This window comes from Meles meles, chromosome Y (genome assembly GCF_922984935.1).
Source record: "Meles meles chromosome Y, mMelMel3.1 paternal haplotype, whole genome shotgun sequence".
NCBI lineage: Eukaryota > Metazoa > Chordata > Mammalia > Carnivora > Mustelidae > Meles > Meles meles.
Window position 1 is genome coordinate 14724180 of NC_060088.1, and position 19404 is coordinate 14743583.

The 19404-nt window shown below is 55.3% G+C and overlaps 1 long non-coding RNA gene across 1 annotated transcript in view; it reads right to left on the reverse strand.

Annotated features, from left to right (window-relative positions):
- Positions 1–7807, reverse strand: part of LOC123935777 — a 90866-nt gene extending 83059 nt beyond the window's left edge. Inside the window, exon 1 of the long non-coding RNA XR_006817019.1 lies at positions 7725–7807. This is a non-coding gene — a long non-coding RNA (uncharacterized LOC123935777). The remainder of the gene's footprint in view (positions 1–7724) is intronic.
- Between the last annotated feature and the right edge of the window lie 11597 nt (positions 7808–19404).

Below are 19404 nucleotides of genomic sequence, written 5' to 3' on the forward strand. Positions count from 1 at the left end.
TCCGGGGCGTTCTCCCGGGCCTGGAAGCCCCAAGAAAAATGAAAGCGTCCTTCACGCTGCTCTTAGGACCTGAGCAGAGGGGAGCCAACGCAGTGCTCTTTTTCTCCCAAACTCCCAAAGCGAACTAGCTGTTGCACATTACAAAGTCTAGACCGTGAGGTGCCTGAGTCCTGCCACACCCCACCCCCACATGCTCATGAATGACAGGCAGCTGAAGGAACCCCAAGAATTCTGCACAGCGAGTCCAAGGCACAAGACAGTGCTATGTCCAGGTGGGGCTGCGCGGTACACAAGGGAACAAACGACGCCCCTCATGTGGACTCACGGAACGTAAGAATTTGAGCATCTTTTTTTTTTTTTAAGAATTCTTTTTTTTTTTTTAAAGATTTTATTTATTTATTTGATAGACAGAGATTTCAAGTAGGCAGAGAGGCAGGCAGAGAGAGAGAGAGGAGGAAGCAGGCTCCCTGCTAAGCAGAGAATCCGATGCGGGGCTCGATCCCAGGACCCTGGCATCATGACCTGAACTGAAGGCAGAGGCTTTAACCCACTGAGCCACCCAGGCGTCCCGAATTTGAGCATCTTTTACATGAGTCTGGGAAGCACGATCACAGACATCTGTCTGGAAGGTCTCATTCTACGGAGCTGGCACTGGCGGACGATTTCTGGAAAAGGCCAGATAGGAAATACAGTAGGCTTTCAGCCAAAAGGCCAAAAGGCATCACACCTGCTCCTTGTGCAGAGATTACTTAACAAGAAAAAACTCCCTCCCCAGCTTTCATTGACAACACCCGACACCTTATGAACATGACTTCGTATTTTCCTGTGTCAGGAAACATTCATCTTTTGATGTTTTTCTCCCATTTAAAAATGCTCAAACCGTTCTCAGTGTGAAGGGTGTATAAACTCAGGCAGTGGGCAGGGTCTGGCTGGGGGGCTGCCACTGGAGACCCCTGACATGGGGGAGCAGAAGCGGCCCTCTCCTCCTGGTGGCCGAGCCTGCCCGCCCAGGTCTGGGCCTGGAGGGAAGACAGGAGTCTGCCCTGGCAGCCACAAGGCCACAGAGGATGTGAGGGAAATATACACTTGGTCATCCAGGAGGAAAAGGGTGTTTCTGAGCCCAAAACGCAGTCTTTGTGTTGTTTCTGCTAAGAAACTTGGGACAGGGGACAACTGATACCTTCAAGCATGAGAAAGGTGTGGCATTTTTCATATAAATGACAGAAGAAAGAAAATCACTTAGGAGGTGAGTAGGAATGGGACTTTGGAGAACACTTCTTAATAGAGTTTGGGCTTGTGCACCATGGAAGTGTTTTCACATTCAGAACAGTCTCACTCTCCGAAGGATGGGGGTGTGTGTATGCAAGAGACAAAAAACAGAAGGGAAAGGGACAAAATCAGCATGCGATAAAGACAAAGCCAGTTTGGCAGAATGCTAACAACCCATGAAAGCATGTGTTAATTTTTCTGTGGGCTCAAAATTTTTAAACTATCAAGTCAAGAGCACAAAAAAATGCATAAACTTTGGGCACCCCCAAGCTACTCTGCTCTCTGCCACCAGCTCCACTTCGCTATTACTTGTCTTTGACAAAACACCTCACTTGGTCTTCCTACAGAAATAGTTCAAAATGCTTGCTTAGAAAAATGAAACAAACGTACTGAGCTTACATCTAAAAATGAAACAAACGTACTGAGCTTACATCTAAAAATGAAACAAACGTACTGAGCTTACATCTGTGTTGACCTTGACGCCCACCGCACACTAACACAAGTCCGTCTGGACCTTCCCCTCCCAGGGCTGGACGGGATGACCGCCCTCCCCATCGCAGACTCAGGAAAGCCGGGCATTGTGCGGTCGACCTCCAGAAAATCCAAACAAAAACCGGGCCAGAGCTTCCACACACAACCACACACCTGTCCACAAGCTGCCCAACCACACCACCTCCACAGAGAGCATGACAGATCCCATGGCGAGAACGTGGGATCTGTGACAGTCATACTTATGGGGCTCTCAGCTGAGCAAGTTCCTAATGATAAGCAGGAGTTTGGAATATTGTAGAAAACTCACAACAGCCTTTACGAGCATCCGTTACGCTAGGTGGTGGTACCCACATGAGTCATACGGAGAACATTTGTCCCCATCCTCGCCGGGATCTACATGCAGAGGCTGGGGGGGGGGGGGGGCGGCGGCAATTTGGATTTTTGTTGTTGTTTTTAAAAACAATAGGTTACCTTTTAAACCCCAGTGAAGTCTGCAGAGAAACTTTCTGTCTCTAGCTATTCGCAGTCAAGGTCAATGACCTGCTCCTTAGCAAAACCCTCACCGCTGGGATTTCCTGGAGGCCCCGTGAAGAGTGACTACCTGCCATTTTCCGCTCCTGAGGTACAGCCTTCCTCCAGGGCAATCCCAGTTAACACCTCGAAGTGGTGCGAGACCCACAGCCCCAAGGGAAGACGCGACTTTTGTACAGAACGCCACCCAGGCCACCCCACCCCCTCCGCACCCCGCAAGCCTCGGGCTTACTGAAAATGCCATTTTCCATGGCACGAACCCCACAGCTTCCAGGAGAGCCCCCTGGGGGCACGGAGAGCTCACTCGGCGGCTGTGCACTCCTGTGGCTTCCCTCCCGCTGCCTTCGCCCTCGCGGGGCACCTGTGCTGTTCGGGCAGCCCTACATTTCGCTCGACGAGATTTCCCTTCTCAGGCTTCACCTTCAAGGGGCTGGATGTCCCCCCAAGTACTTGGTTAAATGAGCGAGCACTTCAACGACCTTTTAGCTTGGATGTTGGGAGATCAAAAGCCGTTCCTCGGCTGTAACAGAGGAGACCGTGTGGCCATCAGTCTGAGCAATACTGGAATGTTATAACTGTGTGGGACTCCTCTCTCCCCACTGCTACATACCACACCTGGCACCTGGAAGACTTCAGGTAAGTTCCATCAAATAGGTCGTTCAGAAATACTCGCCCTTTAGACTTCATCAAGATCAAAATCTTGTGCACAGCAAAGGAAACCATCAACAAAACAAAAAGGCAACCCATGGAATGACAGAAGTTATTTGCAAATGACCTGCCAGATAAAGGACTGGTATCCAAGACCTAGAAAGAACTTAACCAAGCTCAACATCCAAAAAACAAATAATCCAATCAAGAAATGGGCAGAAGACATGAACAGACATTTCTCCAAAGAAGACATACAAATGGCCAACAGACACATGAAAAAAATGCTCCACATCAGGAGCTTGGCATCACGGAAATACAAATCAAAGCCACAATGAGACACCATGTCAGACGAAGTTGGAATGGCTAAAATGAACAAGTCAGGAAACAACAAATGTAGGCGAGGATGTGGGGAAAGGGGAGCCCTCCTACACTGTTGGTGAGAATGCAAGCTGGTGCAACCACCCTGGAAAACAGTATGGAGGTTCCTCAAGCCATTAAAAAACAGAGCTACCCTACAACCCAGTGACTACACTACTGGGTATTTACCCCAAAGATACAGACGTAGTAAAAAGAAGGGGCATCTGTATCCCAATGTTCATAGCAGAAATGGCCACGATAGCTAAACTGTGGAAGAAGCTGAGATGTCCTTCGACAGGTGAATGGGTAAAGAAGATGTGGTCCATATGTAGAATGGAGTATCACTCAGCCATCAGAAAGGATGAATATTTACCATTTACATCAACGTGGAAAGACCTGGAGAATATTATGCTTATGTGAAAGAAGTCAGAGAAAGAAACTTACCACGTGGTCTCACTCATACGGGGAACGTAACAGCACAGAGGACCTCAGGGGAAGGGAGGCAAAACCGAATGCCAAGTCCTCAGAGAGGGAGACAAACCACAAGAGACCCTCAACTGAAGGTTGCAGGAGGGGCGGGCACCGGGGGAACGGGGTCACTGGGGCGACAGGCATTAAGGATGGCACATGATGGGATGAGCACTGGATTTACATACAAGTGACAGATCACGGAGCACTATGTCTGAGACTAAGGTACTATGTGTTGCCGAACTGAATTCACATTTAAGGGAAAAAAAAAAGAAAAACAACAACAAAACAGAAACTTGCCCTTCGTAAGCACGGACACCCGGGAGAGTCGCTAGGGCTCCAGGGCAACGTGGCACAGGCAAGGCCCAGAGGCGGGCGGCACGTGTGCACACCTCGGGTCCCCCTCCACCATCCTGGCCTCCAGGGGTTTGCTTTCAATCAACAGAGAAGTCTGACTCGCCCACCCAGACCCAAGGTGCAAGCAGGTAGGTCGGAGAAAAGCAGGAGGAGTGGGAAGAGGAAGGAGCCAAGCCCGAGCTCTTACTCAAAACCAGGAAGACATGTGGTCACAGTCACCCAGCACAGCTGCCGCCCTCAGAAGGGAGACACTCAGGGGCTTACATGTGGCCAAGATCGTAGGGCAGAAGGCCACCGCGCCCAGATCCCAGAACCCCCTTCCAGCCTGCCTGCTCACTTCCTGCCCCTCCCCCACCCCCACAACACCCGCACACACTCACACGAGCACCCAGGAGCGTCAGCCAGGCAAGCCCAGGAATGCACTGGGGGCGACCCACAGGCACATTCGACCAGAACCCTCGGGTACGGACTCGGGTCCCCGTGTCACCAGGGCTGCTAACTTCATGACTCCCAGCCGCACTGCCCTTGCCCCTCAGATGGCAGGATAACGAAACCTGTCACGCCCATCGCACAAGGCCGCGTGCAGAACGGGTGAGACGCAGCCATGAGAACCGCAAAACAAACACGATGGGCAACCATGGTCTGGGAGACGGGCCGAGGGCAGGCACCACACTCCTCTTGGGTCTACACAGCGCAGCTGTCACAGCACAGGGTAAGTGACAGCTGCTGAGGACACCACCGTTTTCGGGGAGATCCCACTTATGACGTCCCTGCGACCCTGGACTCTTCCAAACACCAAAGACACAGAGTTGCATGCAGTCCCATTCCGATTCCAGCACGTCTCCTACAGTCCGGCTCAGCGAACACCGACGAGCTTTTAACCGCCCCTTGTCTGTCCCGCTTCCTACCGGCACCCCCATTCCTTTATGGGGGGCGCCTTTCCTTCTCCATGTGGCAGCCGCTCCTGAGAACAGAGGGGAATGAACGATGCATAATAAAGTCCCAGCCCCCCTTGCTCTGGCCTTAGGAACAAAGTGTTTACAAGCTCCCGTGACTACGAAAATGTGCATCAGCAATACAAGATGACAGCAGTCCGCAGTTCAGTCCACTTCCTCCACTGTGTACCCCACGGAAGGGGACAAAGGGAAACAGAGCTGTCGTGACGCACTCCATTCTGGCTTCGTGGGGTTCAGCGACGAGACCCCTCGCACCCGGTACAGCTGTGTCGTCATGAGCTGTGCGGGCCCAAGAATGCCTTCCAGGAACGCTCTCGTCCAGGACAAACCACCCAACGTCAGGACGCCATGGCCAGCGCCAGACGGCACATGAGCACGGGATATGAGCCACGTGAGGGCGAGGACAATCACGGTGAGCGATGAGCCAGGGTGTGGAAAAGCCTCCCACGGAAATGTTATCAGCTCTTAAAGCATTCGTCAATTTTCATCATTTGTCAAATAAAATACTAGAGGTTCTCCAAAATGTAACAAGCCCAAAGTCCACATGCCATTCCCCGTAACAGGTTGTAAAGCACCCTAACAACGGCAAGAAGAGGTCGCCAGGCCACGTGAAACCCTTGCTGACCCATTTCCTCCACGGAAAATGACCTCACAAAACCTCGGTCACAGAAACGGGTGACCGAAGAAGAACGGCTTAGTTGGAAAAGGGAAAAACTATGGGGGCATGCCGGGCAATTCTTTCCCTCACAAATGTTATTCTCCCAGAGTGTGAGGCTGGTGATATGTGCTTACTTTATTAAAAAATTAATTTATTTATGTCAGAGAGAGAGAGAGAGAGATTGTGAGCATGCACTTGGGGAAAGGACAGAGAGGGAGCGAATCTCCAGGCAGACTCCCCACCGAGCAAGGAGCCCAACACGGGGCTCGATCCCACAACCGACGGGGCCACCCAGGCACCCGGCTGATACCCGCTAACTTCAGAAGTTACAGCTAGCTGCTCCCTCAAAACCTGGAAACAGACACCCAGGAAGCAAACACACAGCCGGAGAGGGCCGTTCCCACAAGGAAGACACTCACCACAGTGACCAGACTCCTCTCTCGTTGGCCCCTGCTCTGGCGCACAGGTGGGCACGTGGGTTCGGTTCAGCCCAGTGGCCACACGCACCTGTCACGTGCACACACGTCTGCGCCCACTCTGAATCTCCAGGTACTGACACGAGGGCAGAGACGTAGCTGGCGTTTCCTTCAGGGTCTCGATCACACCGCTGTGACGGGATCCAGGCCACGCTCTTCCTGCCACAGTGATCGCTACTGTGCGACCTGCTTCCTGCTTCCTTGATTCCTGCTGCTCCCCAACCTCCAACCGTTCCAACGAGCTCTGTCGGCTCAAGTCAGCCAGAAACTGCTTCTGTTTACAAGCAAGAACCTGGGGCGCCTGGGGGCCTCAGTGGGTGAAGCATCTGCTTCGGCTCAAGTCATGACTCCGCGATCCTGGGATTGAGCCCCGCATTGGGCTCCCTCTCGGCGGGGCGTCTGCTTCTCCCTCTGCCCCTCCCCCAGCATGCATGCATGCAAGTGCGCTCGCTTGCTCACTCTCAAAACTAAGTAAAAATTAAAAAAATAAAGAGATTCTGATGTACCAAGAAGAGAATTATAAATAAGTAGATTAAAAAAAAAAAAAACCAAGAACCCCAACGGACACTCGCCTGATCTACACACGGATGAGCGCCTACTGGTAAACCAGTGTCCAAGACGTGTGTGTGCGCACGTGCACGGCATTGTATCTACAGCTTGCCTTCCGTTTCAGAGCCTAGCTGTACAGAACGTGCATGTGCACACGCACACGCACTCACACGCACACCCGTGCCTCCAACTGCATGTAGAACACCTGGAAAACCGCACACCAGACTCTCAACAGTGGTTACTCTGCAAGTGAACAGAGACGGAGGGCTGTGCTTCTTACTCATACCCTCTGCTACTCTCATTAAGAATTTTTTACAATCTAAACGCATGTACTACAACAAAATAAATGCACACACAGCCAAACGGAGGCTCAGACCCAGAGAACAAATGCTGCACCTCCTTCCAGACTTGTCGTCCCTCCTCCTAAGGCGACGGCCTCGCACAATACTGACCCCTGGGCGCATCTCCATCTGTGGGCCACATGCGATCTCCTCTCCAGTGAGCAAAGCGGCAGAAATCTGGCTCTCTCACCAGAGAACAAGAACTGAATTGCCAAATCCAGCCCCAGGAGCTGAAGCCCGACGCCCCGACTTTCCCACACTAGGTGCTCCCCGTCTCATGACTGAAGAATTCATGAATAGATGGGTTGCACCATACCGGCCTTCTGATCATTTGTTTCCACAATATTGAATTAATACACTTAATTATAGCTAAATTCCACCAAACACATTTTTGCTTTTGTTTGGTTTTGCTTTGTTCTTATGTTGCCTGATTCCCAGGCTCCTTCTTTACGAGGGTGAGTGGAATGCCCTTTGTTTGCCGCGAGCGTCTATAGCAAAAAGCACATTCTGCCTTTATTGGGGACTAGAGAGAAAAAACAGCATTAGAAACTGGGAAGAGACTAATGCCCCACTCACACTTAATTCAACGGATAGAAAAAGCAGGTTATGTCCTTGAACTCACAATGAGAGAGGCCTGTAGAGGAGGAGCCCAACAGCAACTCTCCCGGGGGCTTGACACTAAATCGTAGGATTTTCCAAAGAACACCCAAGCGTTCGTGAATGCAAGAGCATCTCCATCCCAACTTCGTCCTTAATAAGAAATTGTGGGAAAAACAACACGGCTTAGTCCATTAACCTAGACTCTGATTAACCCAGTCTTTGATGGTTTAATAGGAAACAGTTTGCTGTTTCTGGAAGAGCACATCTTTGAAAGGAACACAAATCGCCTTTGATGTCCCTTCCCTCTAGGGCTCCAAGCTTCTCTGAATGAGCCCCAAGTGCCACAGTCTGACCACCATGAAAGGTGCACTCCGCTTTACGAGGACGAAAACAGCAGGAAGATTTCCACCTCCAAGGCGAGAAGAGGCCAGCGCCAGAGCTGGGCCTCCCCGGCTCACCCCTGCTCTCTGGCTCACCTTCACCCTCCAGATGACTGCGTCTCTCCCGCCCAGAGAACAAATTCCAACGTGGCCCAAGGGCATCAGGAAGCCTGGTTGGCAGGACGGGGCAGGCTCCAGCACGCCTCGCTCCCATGACCCCCGGGCCAACCCGGGTACCGCTTCCTGTATGGTTCACTCCAGGCCTGGTTCTCACTCGTGCTTGTCCACCCCATACGCCAGGCCCTGTGGACCCCACGTGCTGCCTGGCACCAAGGACGCGCCCACTGCTGCTCTGACACAGTGAAGACGATGACGAGCTACCATGACCTCTGCCGGGAAGGTCACCAGGATGTCTCCGTGCCTCAGACAAGCACACGTGTGTCCAGACGCTCCTTTTCACCCCAAACAAAACTGACCCCTTTCCTCCTGGCAGTCCCTGGAACATACACCGCAGGAGAGAAGTCAGGAAGGTCGCTGCATCCTCCGAGTCTCTCAGCCCCTTGACCCTCACCTGTCAGCCACTCCTCGAGCGTCCTGGTGCCGGAGCACCGTGTTCCCCTGCGACTCTGGCTGACAACGAAGGGCTCCACTCGGGCCACTGTCCTGGCCCTGGCCTGGGGCCAAGGGCAAGTGTCCTGGCCCTGCTTCTCCCCAAGCCCAGCAACCTTTTCCCGCCATCTTTATCTACAGGCCAGTCACGTAGACCTCAGGCTCACTCGTGGCAAATAAAGGCACTCAGGGCTCTGCACATGCGACACCCTGCAAACAGAAAAACATAAACACAAATACCATACCAGAAACTGATACGAGACACAGAAGTGGAGCCTTGCTCCCATCAATGCTTTGCTGCAAGAAAAGTTACATAAACCAGGCTGAAATGATCACAACCGAGAGAGCAGCATGAACGCTGGCCCGACCTCTGAGGGAGGGGAAACCAACAACAACAAGAAATCAGATAGATTAAATCTCATCTCCAGTCTCCATGAATCATTATGTTTCAGCCATTAACGGGACCACCGGACATCAAACAGAGCAAATATCCCCAGCGGTGAACAGTTAACGAAGTCCTCGAGTCTGCATCCTGTCCCCTCCATGGGCCCCAACGCCTGTGACCCTGAACTCAGACGCACTGACCACCTCCAAACAGCATCTTGGTCATGGTCACAGAGGATCACTTTCCTTCCCAAGCCTCCAAGGCTCAACGTCCCCCCGTGCCACCCACGTCTCCCAGTGGCCTCACGAGCCGCCACCGTCCTCTGCAAACCAACGTCGGCTCCAAGCATATGTACACCCGCGTTCGCGCCGCGGCGTTATTCAGAGCCGCTGAAAGCTGCACAGAATCCAAGTGTGTTTCGAGGGATGAATGGAGACCAAGCGGCAGATACACTCAACGGAGTGGCACGTGTCCTCAAAGAGCAAGAAATTCCGACACCTGCTCCAACACAGAACGGCCCGCCGGGACGTCGCGCCAAGGGAGACAGGCCCGTCGCGAGTGCACGGCTCCTCTCCCAGGAGCCACCCGGAGTCGTCAGTCAGAGACGGCCGGAGAGATGACCGGGGGCTGGGGGAGGGGAGAGCAGGGACCGGTTTCAGTGTGGAAAGAGAAGGTTCTGGAGATGGACGGTGGTGAGGGCTGCACAGCACTGTGAAGGCACAGCGAGAGCCTTCTAGACTGAACTCTAACAATTTAAACGAGTTAAAATGGCAAACTGTTGCCTGTACATATTTTAGCACAATGAAAAAAAAAGGTGAATAAAATCTGTAATTCAGATCTTCCACCCTACGTGCCGCACCGATCTCAAGTGTTCACTGGCCACACCTGAGGCCCACCGCACTGGGTAGCACAGAAGGTCCCTACCGAAAGTCCCAGTGGACAGCGCTGGCCTGGTGGCCGCTCACGGAGGTCCCCGCGGCTGACGAACGGGGCCGCGAGGCACGGCTGGAAGGTAAGTCCCCGTGCTGAACCGGCCGACCCGGCTACCCAGTACTCACTCGTCCACTCAGCAATATTCCTCAACACCACTCGTCTCCGTGCCCGGCACTGGCTTTAGGCGAGGCACTGGCTTTTAGGCGAGGCACCCCCAGGACGGTGCAGACAAACCACAACACGGCACACGACATTCCACCCACAGAATCCAAACACTGCGCGTCCCTGGATTCTGTTCTTCACAGAACCCGCTCCAGCGTGTTCTACCCTGCTCAAGGGCGACCCCACACCCGGCGCGGAACTCTCTGGAACGGTCTCTCCTCTCCTCTTCCACCTACCGGCTAGTTTCCTATGCCTGTTTTCCTCCTCATCACCTCGAAGGAAGAAATGGCCTTTTTGTTACCTTCCCGAAGTCAATCCCGCCGACATCTTTTCTCTGTCCCGTCCTCTCTCCCGCCTGTTCTGGGCTCTGCATCATGCGGCCTGTCATCCTCCTCTCGCCTCTCACGCCTGTAACCGGAGCGTCCTCACTCTGCAAACGGAGAGCTCCCTCGCCCCTGCCACCGCATGAGGACACAAGCAGAAGACGGTCGTCTATGACCCAGGAAGCCGGCGCAGCAGACCCTGAAATCTGCCTGTGCCACGAGACTGGGCGTCGGGACTCCAGAAATGGGAGAAAATACCTTCTCTTGCTCCTAAGCCCTCTCCCGCCCATGCCAGTTTCTGGTTCTTCGTCTCAGCAGCCCAAACCCATGAAGACGACCACTCCTAAAAGGACTCCAAACGCCTCGGTATTTGGGAAATCGTCACCGGCCGCCCCCACTGACAAAACGTCAGGGATGAAGGATCCTCGACAGAGCCACAGCGTTTCCTGTCGCAGCCACGGATCACGGTCACGCCCGTGTCACCCCTGCACGCACTCAAGGACCTGGGAGGTGCCCGCTCTGTGCCAACACAGCACGGGGAGTGACCTGCTGGGCAAACCGAATCGACCAGTAACAGCCAGCTCTTCCAGACGCGAGCAGCGGGGCCAGGACGTATCTGTCGCTGACACGCGCAGACTCGTCCGGACAACAGGTGCCTCCGGGGGGACGACCAAGATCCCTTGGGCGCCACCCCCCCCTCAAGACATCTGCTTGAGGTAAGAACTCGGTAAACGTTAGCTACTGGAATCACGTTCCAAATGATCACACGAAGGGTCGGTGGTGACTCTGGAAGGAATTAGTGGACCAACCTCTCGGTAATTGCTTCAAGACCCAAAGAGAAACAACAGTAACTTACAGTCTCGAAACCGTCCTAGAAATATTTAAAATAACACAAAGTCTTTGCGGAACAACCTCTGCACGTCGGTTTCCGTTCGAAGGACACACGTGGCTCTTGTCCGGCCACCAGAAGAGAAAGTTAAAGTCACTGCTTCAAGCCAACGGTGGGAACATGCCGTCTGTGTCACCAAAACCCAGCCAGGAGTCGCTGACCTCCACGTCACGTCACCGTTAGCGCCGTTCCCTTTCTGGGGAGGTTAGTTAGACGCTCCGCAGCGGCGGGACAGGAGTCTGGAGGACGGGCGCGCCCTCGCCTCACGAGGATTCGCGGTGCTCGGATTTGACGGCCGAGCTCAGGACGCTGCTGGCTGACACCGACAGGCGCATTCCGTGGAAGCTCCCCGGGATCACCACCTGCGCGTACCACGTGCAACTTATTTAGCTCCACAGGGCGTTGCTGCCCGACAGAGCTGCTCTGCGCCGACGCCCGGCCAAACACAAACCATGCCCTACGCCCACGGTGCGACAGCTTGCCGCCTCGCCATCAGCGCCATAAGACTTGCTTACAAGCTGCCTGAAAAACACGAAACTGTGGACTTCGGTCCTCACAGGACAGAAGAATCCCATGACCTGTGTGCTCCGGTCACCGGTTTCTAACAGCAACATGCAACGGCGTGTTAGCGGCGGGACACATGAGCCAGCACCGCCTACGCTGCCCACGTCGGGCCGATCCCTTTCCAGCCACTGCACGGCAAGGAGGGATGCTCGGAGGAGTGCCCAGGGGACACGCTCCGTGATCTTCGATGCCCACGTGTCCCCCCCGCCCACCTCGCTCCCCTGATCTCGGTCACCAAGACTCTCCCGCCACTGTGTCCACTGGGCCTCGGACGACATAGCGATGACCCTCCGTGGCCCGAGACACCGCTCCGGACACGTTCCCTCACGGGAACCAGCACAGAGGCGCGCCTGGAGATGGAATGGTAGAGGTGGCTGTTCGCAGCCAAACAGAATACACAAAGTGCTTGACACCAAACACAAAACACGGCCTCAGCTATTAATTCTCACGAGACATCATGAGATGTCAAAATCATGAGATGTGCAAAATCGAACAATGCACGGTGACTTTCCCAAAACCGGAACCATTTCTCAGAGCTGCATGCCCTGTCTCTCCGGGTCTGTGTGACTCCTGTGGGAGGGCCCTGGTGGCTTAAATACCCAAAGACCTCGCAGCAATCAGGTGCACGGGCAGCCCTGAGGCTGTGTGTGCCCACGGGGAACGCACACTTCTTCCCAAACGCCTGCAGGCACACGTGCACGTCCCTGGGCACATTCCCGGGAGGGCAGGTCGTGCACACCCTTTGCCCGCCTCCTTCGCTCTCAGAACAGAACAGAGCTCCATCGGCGTGGGGTGACCCCACTTCCTCATGGAGGAGTGGAAGCTCCTCCATCTCCCAGAGACTAACAGAACCAGCGTGGCTCGCACGGGCATGGCACCAAGCAAAGCCCTTTCACGAGTGGTGGCCTATAGCGCCGGAGACCACCAGGGTTTCGGAGGTCCCGCAGCTGGGAGCAGTGCTGAGAACTCAAGTGAGATGCTGTCTGGAGGCAGGTCGGCGTCACCAGTGAGCTGTGAAAAGACACAAACTCGTGCCCCGCCTCTGAAAAAGGGAGTCCTAGAAACAGGGGACGACAGCGTGCAAGCAAGCACCAAGCCCTCTGCCGAGCACTGAGCATGAAACAGCTTAAAATGTACAACCAAGTGCTGTGAAGGCAGGAACCGGGGACCCCACTCAGGGATGGCCGCCGGAGTTTGTGCGACACCGACTTGGGTGTCACAACGCCTCATGGACGTTAGCGACAAAGGAGAAGAAAACAAAGCAAAACGAACAAAAACATTAAAAACCGTTGAGTCGCGCACTTTAGATGAATGGACTGCACGGTCCGTGACCCCCATCTCAAAGACCTGTTTCTCTCAAAGCCCAGAAGAGCTAAGAGTAAGTGCATCTCACTGTGTGACTCATGCAACAGCGCGACCCGGACTGAAACCAACACCGTTTTGCACAAAACACGTAAGGGAACTGTGTGATAACGCGTGGCCAGTAAGTAACTGTGCTGATTAACAAAACACGTAAGTGATTTTAAACGAGAGAAGCACGACCCAACGAAGGGTGTGTGACGACCTTAGGAGGACCATGACTTCACAGACTTTGGTTCTGCTACGGGAAACCCACCGTCAGCACAAAGAACAAGAACCATCACCCGCCCTGTCTGCCTCGGCGTCTCCCAGGCCAGTGTTCAGCGCGACGAGACAGCTGAGCAGAAAAGACAGTCTGAGAAAACCCCGGCGCAGGCCACCAGGCTCCCGCACAGACCCTCCCGGTCACGTCCCCGAGACTCACTGCCGGCACCCACCGCAGTCCCCTGGCCCAGCCACACACCCCCTCTACGTCCCCAGCATGGGGCGCATCGGCACTCAGTAGAACACATGACCCGACCTGACCTGCTGGGTGCTTCTCCTGTCGAAGCGGGCCGGGCAGGACAGCCACAGGCAGAGCTACCGTCCCCATCTGAACCCCTGCCCCCTCCATCGTTCTGACCTGGTAACTCTGCATCCCTGACCTTCACGGCTCCAAACTATCATGTAAAAACCAAACTGTCACTTGTCTTTATTTTGGGTCTTCTGTGTGCGAGACTGTCCGTGTTTGCCTTAAAAATCACCCTGACCGTGGGGTGCCTGGGTGGCTCAGTGGGTTAAGCCTCTGCCTTCGGATCAGGTCATGATCTCAGGGTCGTGAGATCGAGCCCCACATCAGGCTCTCTGCTCCGCAGGGAGCCTGCTTCCTCCTCTCTCTCTCTCTCTGCCTGCCTCTCTGCCTACTTGTGATCTCTGTCTGTCAAATAAATAAATAAAATCTTAAAGAAAAAAAAAATCACCGACCTTAAGGTCTCCCCTCCCCCCAATAACTGGTTAGAAGGTCCACAGACGATCCCAGACAATCGGAGGATTCTTTGCGGTCAGAACGTGAAAGCAGCATTTTCTCAACATCTGGTAAAAGGGGAGTGTATCTTTTCATTGTAGATTTTCACTCAGAAGGAAACGAAAGGTCCCGAAAGCTGTCGTCCTAATGCATCTCCCTCATATAAGAACATCTCTAAGCTGTAGCATTTCCGTCCCTAGAAATCCATTTGTACGCACTTAAGGACCAGAGGGAAAGGTTTTCGAAACGCTGGAGGGGAGAGGAAAGACCGTAGGATGATGAAAGCAGGGAAGAAGTAAAACCACCCAAAGGCTGCGGAACAGAGACCACACTCACATATTCAACATTACTGTTAAGCGTTTTACGCTGCGAGGAGCCGCCCGTGTCCCCTCCGCTGTGGACAAGAAGCCCTGACCCCCAGGACCTCAGAGTGCGACCGTACTTAGTGCCGTCAACAGGGTAATTACGTTTAAAAGGAGGTCATCGGGGGTAGGTCCTAACCCAGCATGACCGGTGTCTTCGTTAAGTGGAGACTCCGACAAACGGAGAGAAGACACACAACCGAGGAGACAGGCCTCAACAGGAAACGCCACCACCGCCACCACCCCCGCTGACACCCGGGTCCCAGATTCCCAGCCTCCAGGGCCGTGTTTGGGCCACGCAGGCTGTGGCACACTCTCGGGCACCCCAAGCCGGTACCGCACACTCGGCCACGTTCTGTGCCTGGACCAGGACAGGGCGCGGGCATCCTTCTCTCCCGTTCCTGAACCCGAAAAGCAGAAGGCAAGGAGGCTCCTGATCGATCCTGCCCCCTCCCCTCAGAGCCTCTGGGCCCTGTTGAATGAGGAAATCGGACGTGTTTGGACACGGCGCCTCTTTTCCGTGCAGGCCTGTTTCCACGTGCATGAGGGCACCCTGCAGCACGAGCTCCCTGGGAGGCCCGGAGTGAGTGAACACGCAGCTCCCCACTCCGGCTGGCAGCCTGGTTGAGAAGTGACCCCCAGAGAGCCGTGTGCGCCCCCGAGCGAAAGAAAGGAGAGTTATGGGCCGGTCAGGTCCTGCCCTTTAACTGCTGGCGGGCGACAGGTGGGCGTGCTGATGGAGAAGCCTACAGAGGCAGGACAGCACGGTCACGATCCAGAACCCCAGTGAGGCTCAGAGCCTTGCATCCTGACCGTCTGGACGTGCCCCTGCAAAATCCGAGCTATTACTACTCCCACACCAGAGTGGCAGAGGCTACAGGTCTCGTCCTTCTGGCAGGGTACAGAAGGGAAGGGAACAGAGAACCCCTCAGGTATGCTGGGCCTACCTGGACGTTGAGGGACAGTAGGTGACACAGCCCCATGCCCTGCAGGGAGGGGAAGATTCTGAGAAGAGGACACATGACATCTGCACTCAGGACACGGCACCAGCTCAGACATGGGGATCCACGGACCTGGCGTCCGGAAGTAGGGGAAGACCAGGAAAAGGATGTCTGGCTGCCTCAGCAGGATCCTGACCCCCTCGTGGCTCTCCTGTACCTCACGTCCTCGGCCCTGACACGGGGACACGTCCCCGCACAAACACAGCCATCGCTGCTTCAGGATTACCTGCCGCTGACCTGGTAGCGCCTGACAAACAGCCCCAGGGAAACGCTTTCACCGCCAGTGACGTTCAGATCCTTACCGGGGCTCCTCCGCTCCGGAAGGAGAGCCCATTCTTACCGAACAGGTCCCAAAATGTAACGAAAGAGGGGAGTTAAAGCAAAAGATAAACTGTGTCATTCAAACGTATGTACTTGGGGGGGGGGACAGAAACGTCTTCCTCCTGTTACATTTTAAGATTCCACAGGTTCAAGTCAATCCAGACAAGTGACAATTTACAATGGAAAGACAAATGCAATTCCTTCCAGCTGACAGGCCAAAAGGATTTTCTCACCTTATTTAGAAGGAGAAATGTAAATATTTTTGAAGAGACAGGAAAAAAAAATTTAAAAAGAAACATGCAGTACTTTTAAAAAAAAAGAACCCAGTTTTTCTGTTAAAGCTGTAGATAATTTAAGAACATAAAAATGTGTGATGTGGTCTGTTCATTAAAGTGCAGGATTCGGTATAAATTAAATTTTAAACTACAAATTACCCAGACAATAATCTCGAATGTAATAACCGAATTTGCTTTAATTGCTTTCAAATTGTGCTGGCAAAATTTTAAGGAAACTCCCAATTCCTGCCAGTATCTGAGAAGCAGTCGAACTCAAGCAGAAAAAAAAAACCATCATAAAAGCAAGTCTTCCGGGCTTCGGTGTCCCGCACGAGGCCACGCAGACCCAGGGGCCGCTTCCTTCAACTGGAGGGAACGGGAAATGAGAGCAGAGCCTGCGCTCGGTGAAAATAACGTCCGGCGCATGAACACACGATCCCTGCGAAACGCGTCGCCACAACCGGACACGTGCGCCAGCGGCTCTTTAAACTGCCTTGCTCGCTGCGGAAGGAGGAAGTCATACACGCTCCCCCACACGCACGACGTCTTCTGCTGTCCGAGTTGTGCTCACTCCTCACGCGGTGCGCTGGGAGACCCGCTGCGGTCTCCCGTGCTTGGACAATTGGGCGTCCCTGGCAGGCGGATTCTCTGCCGGGTTCACACTCCGAGCCTCCTCCCCGCTTCCCGCTACTCGCGAACGGCCACAGAGGGCACAGCAGGGGGCTGCCCCGCGAACCAGGGGGGGCTCTGGCGGAGGCACACGGAGACCTGGCTAGAACCGCGGGGCAGCACCGCGCCGCCGACCTGCAGGCCTCCGGCCAGCCTCTCCGACAGGGTCCCTACGCCGCGCACTCCCCTATGGGCGTCCCGCCAGGGTCCCACGTACTGTCACATGCAGTGACCCCACTCCCCACCTGCCACCTGCACACGTCACAAGCAGCGACCCCACTCCCCACCTGTCACTCCGCACGTCACAAGCAGCGACCCCACAGGCAGGACCTGTGGACGGCACATGCAGCGACCCCATTTGCGCGAGCACCACCAGAGAACGTCACGCACAGCGTCCCCACTCCGAATGTCACACGCAGCGTTCCAACTCTGCGGGCACCACCTGCTGACATCACACGCAGCGACCCCACGGCGTGTGCGCCACCTACAGACGTCACACGCAGCGACCCTATCCAAGTGACACCTACGGACGTCAGACGCAGCGTCCCCACTCTACGGGCACCACCTGAGGATGTCACACGCAGGGACGCCTCTCCGCTTGCGCCGCCTGCGGACCTCACACGCAGCAACCCGACTCCGCATGCGCCACCTGCAGACGTCACGCACAGCGACCCACTGCACGTGCCACCTGCAGACGTCACTCCCTGCGACCCCACTCCGCGGGCACCACCTAAGAACGTCACACACAGCATCCCCACTCCGCATGCCTCACCTGCAGACGTCACACGCTGTGAACCATTCCATGTACCACGTGCTGATGTCACAGGCAGCAACCCCGCTCCACGGGGCGCCACCTAAACACGTCACACGCAGCGTCCCCACTACGCGGGCGCCACCTGCGGACTTCACACGCAGTGACACTACTCTGCATGCGCTACCTGCATACGTTAGCCGCAGTGTCCCCTCTCGCCGTGCGCCATCTGCACACATCAAAAGCAGCGACCCCACTCCGCGCGCAAGACTTGTGGACGGCACATGCAACACACCCATCTGCACGAGTGCCACCAGAGGACGTCACACGCAGCGTCCCCACTCCGAACGTCGCACGCAGCGTTCCAACTCTGCGGGCGCCGCCTACAGACGTCACACGCAGCGACCCACTCCGCGTGCCATCTGCTGACGTCAGACGCAGCGTCCCCACTCTGCGGGCGCCACCTAAGAACGTCACAAGCAGCATCCCACTCCGCAGGCGCCACCTGTGGACGTCACATGCAGCGAACCACGCCACGTATTACGTGTTGACGTCACACGCAGCGACGCCACTCTGGTTGTGCCACCTGTACACATCACAGGCAGCAACCGCACTCCCCGCGCACCACCTGTGAACATCACACACAGCGTCTCCACTCCGCATGCGCCACCTGTGGACTTCACAGGCAGTGACGCCACTCCGCATGCGCTACCTGCCTACGTTAGACGTCCCCTCTCCACGAGCGCCACCTGCAGAGTCACAGGCAGTGACGCCACTCCGCGTGCGCCACCTGCCAACATCACTCACAGGGATCCCACTACGTGGGCGCCACCCACAGACACCACACGCAGTGACCCCCAAACACGTGCCACCTGCTGACGTCAGACGCAGCGTCCCCACTCCGCGGCCACCACCTGAGGACATCACACTCAGTGACGCCACATGTGGACGTCACTCCTAGCGACACCACTACGTGGGCGCCACCCGCACACGTCACTTGGAGCGATTCGCTCCACGTCAGACACACCGTCCACACGCCATGGGCGCCCCCTCCTGACGTCAGACGCAGTGACGCCAATCCACGTGCGCCACCTGAGGACGTCACACACAGCGACCCCACTATGCAGGTGCCACCTCCAGACCTCAAACGCAGTGACGCCAATCCACGTGCGCCACCTGATGACGCCACACGAAGCGTCCCCACTGCGTGGGCGCCAGCCTAGGATGTCACACGTAGTGACGTCACTCCCCGTGTGCCACCTACAGACATCTCTCGCAGCGACCCTCCACGTGCCACCTGACATTACACTAAGCGTCCCCACTCCGCGGGTGCTACCTGCAGACGTCAGTCACAGCCACCCCACTACACAGGTGCCACCTGCAGACCGCAGACAAAGCAACCCATTCCACATGCCACCTGCTGACGTTAGATACAGCGTCCCCACTCCGCGGGCGCCACCTGAGGACATGAGACACAGTGACGCGACTCCACCTGCGCCTCCTGCAGACATCCCTCGCAGCGACCGGCTCCACGTGCCACCTACTAACGTTAACACTAAGTGTCCCCACTCCACAGGGGCCACCTGAGGACGTCAGACGCAGTGACGCCACTCCGCGCGTCACCTGTGAACGTCACACGCAGTGACGCCACTCCGCACGTGCCCCCCGAGGACGTCAGACGCAGTGCCGCCACTCCACATGCGCCACCTACAGACG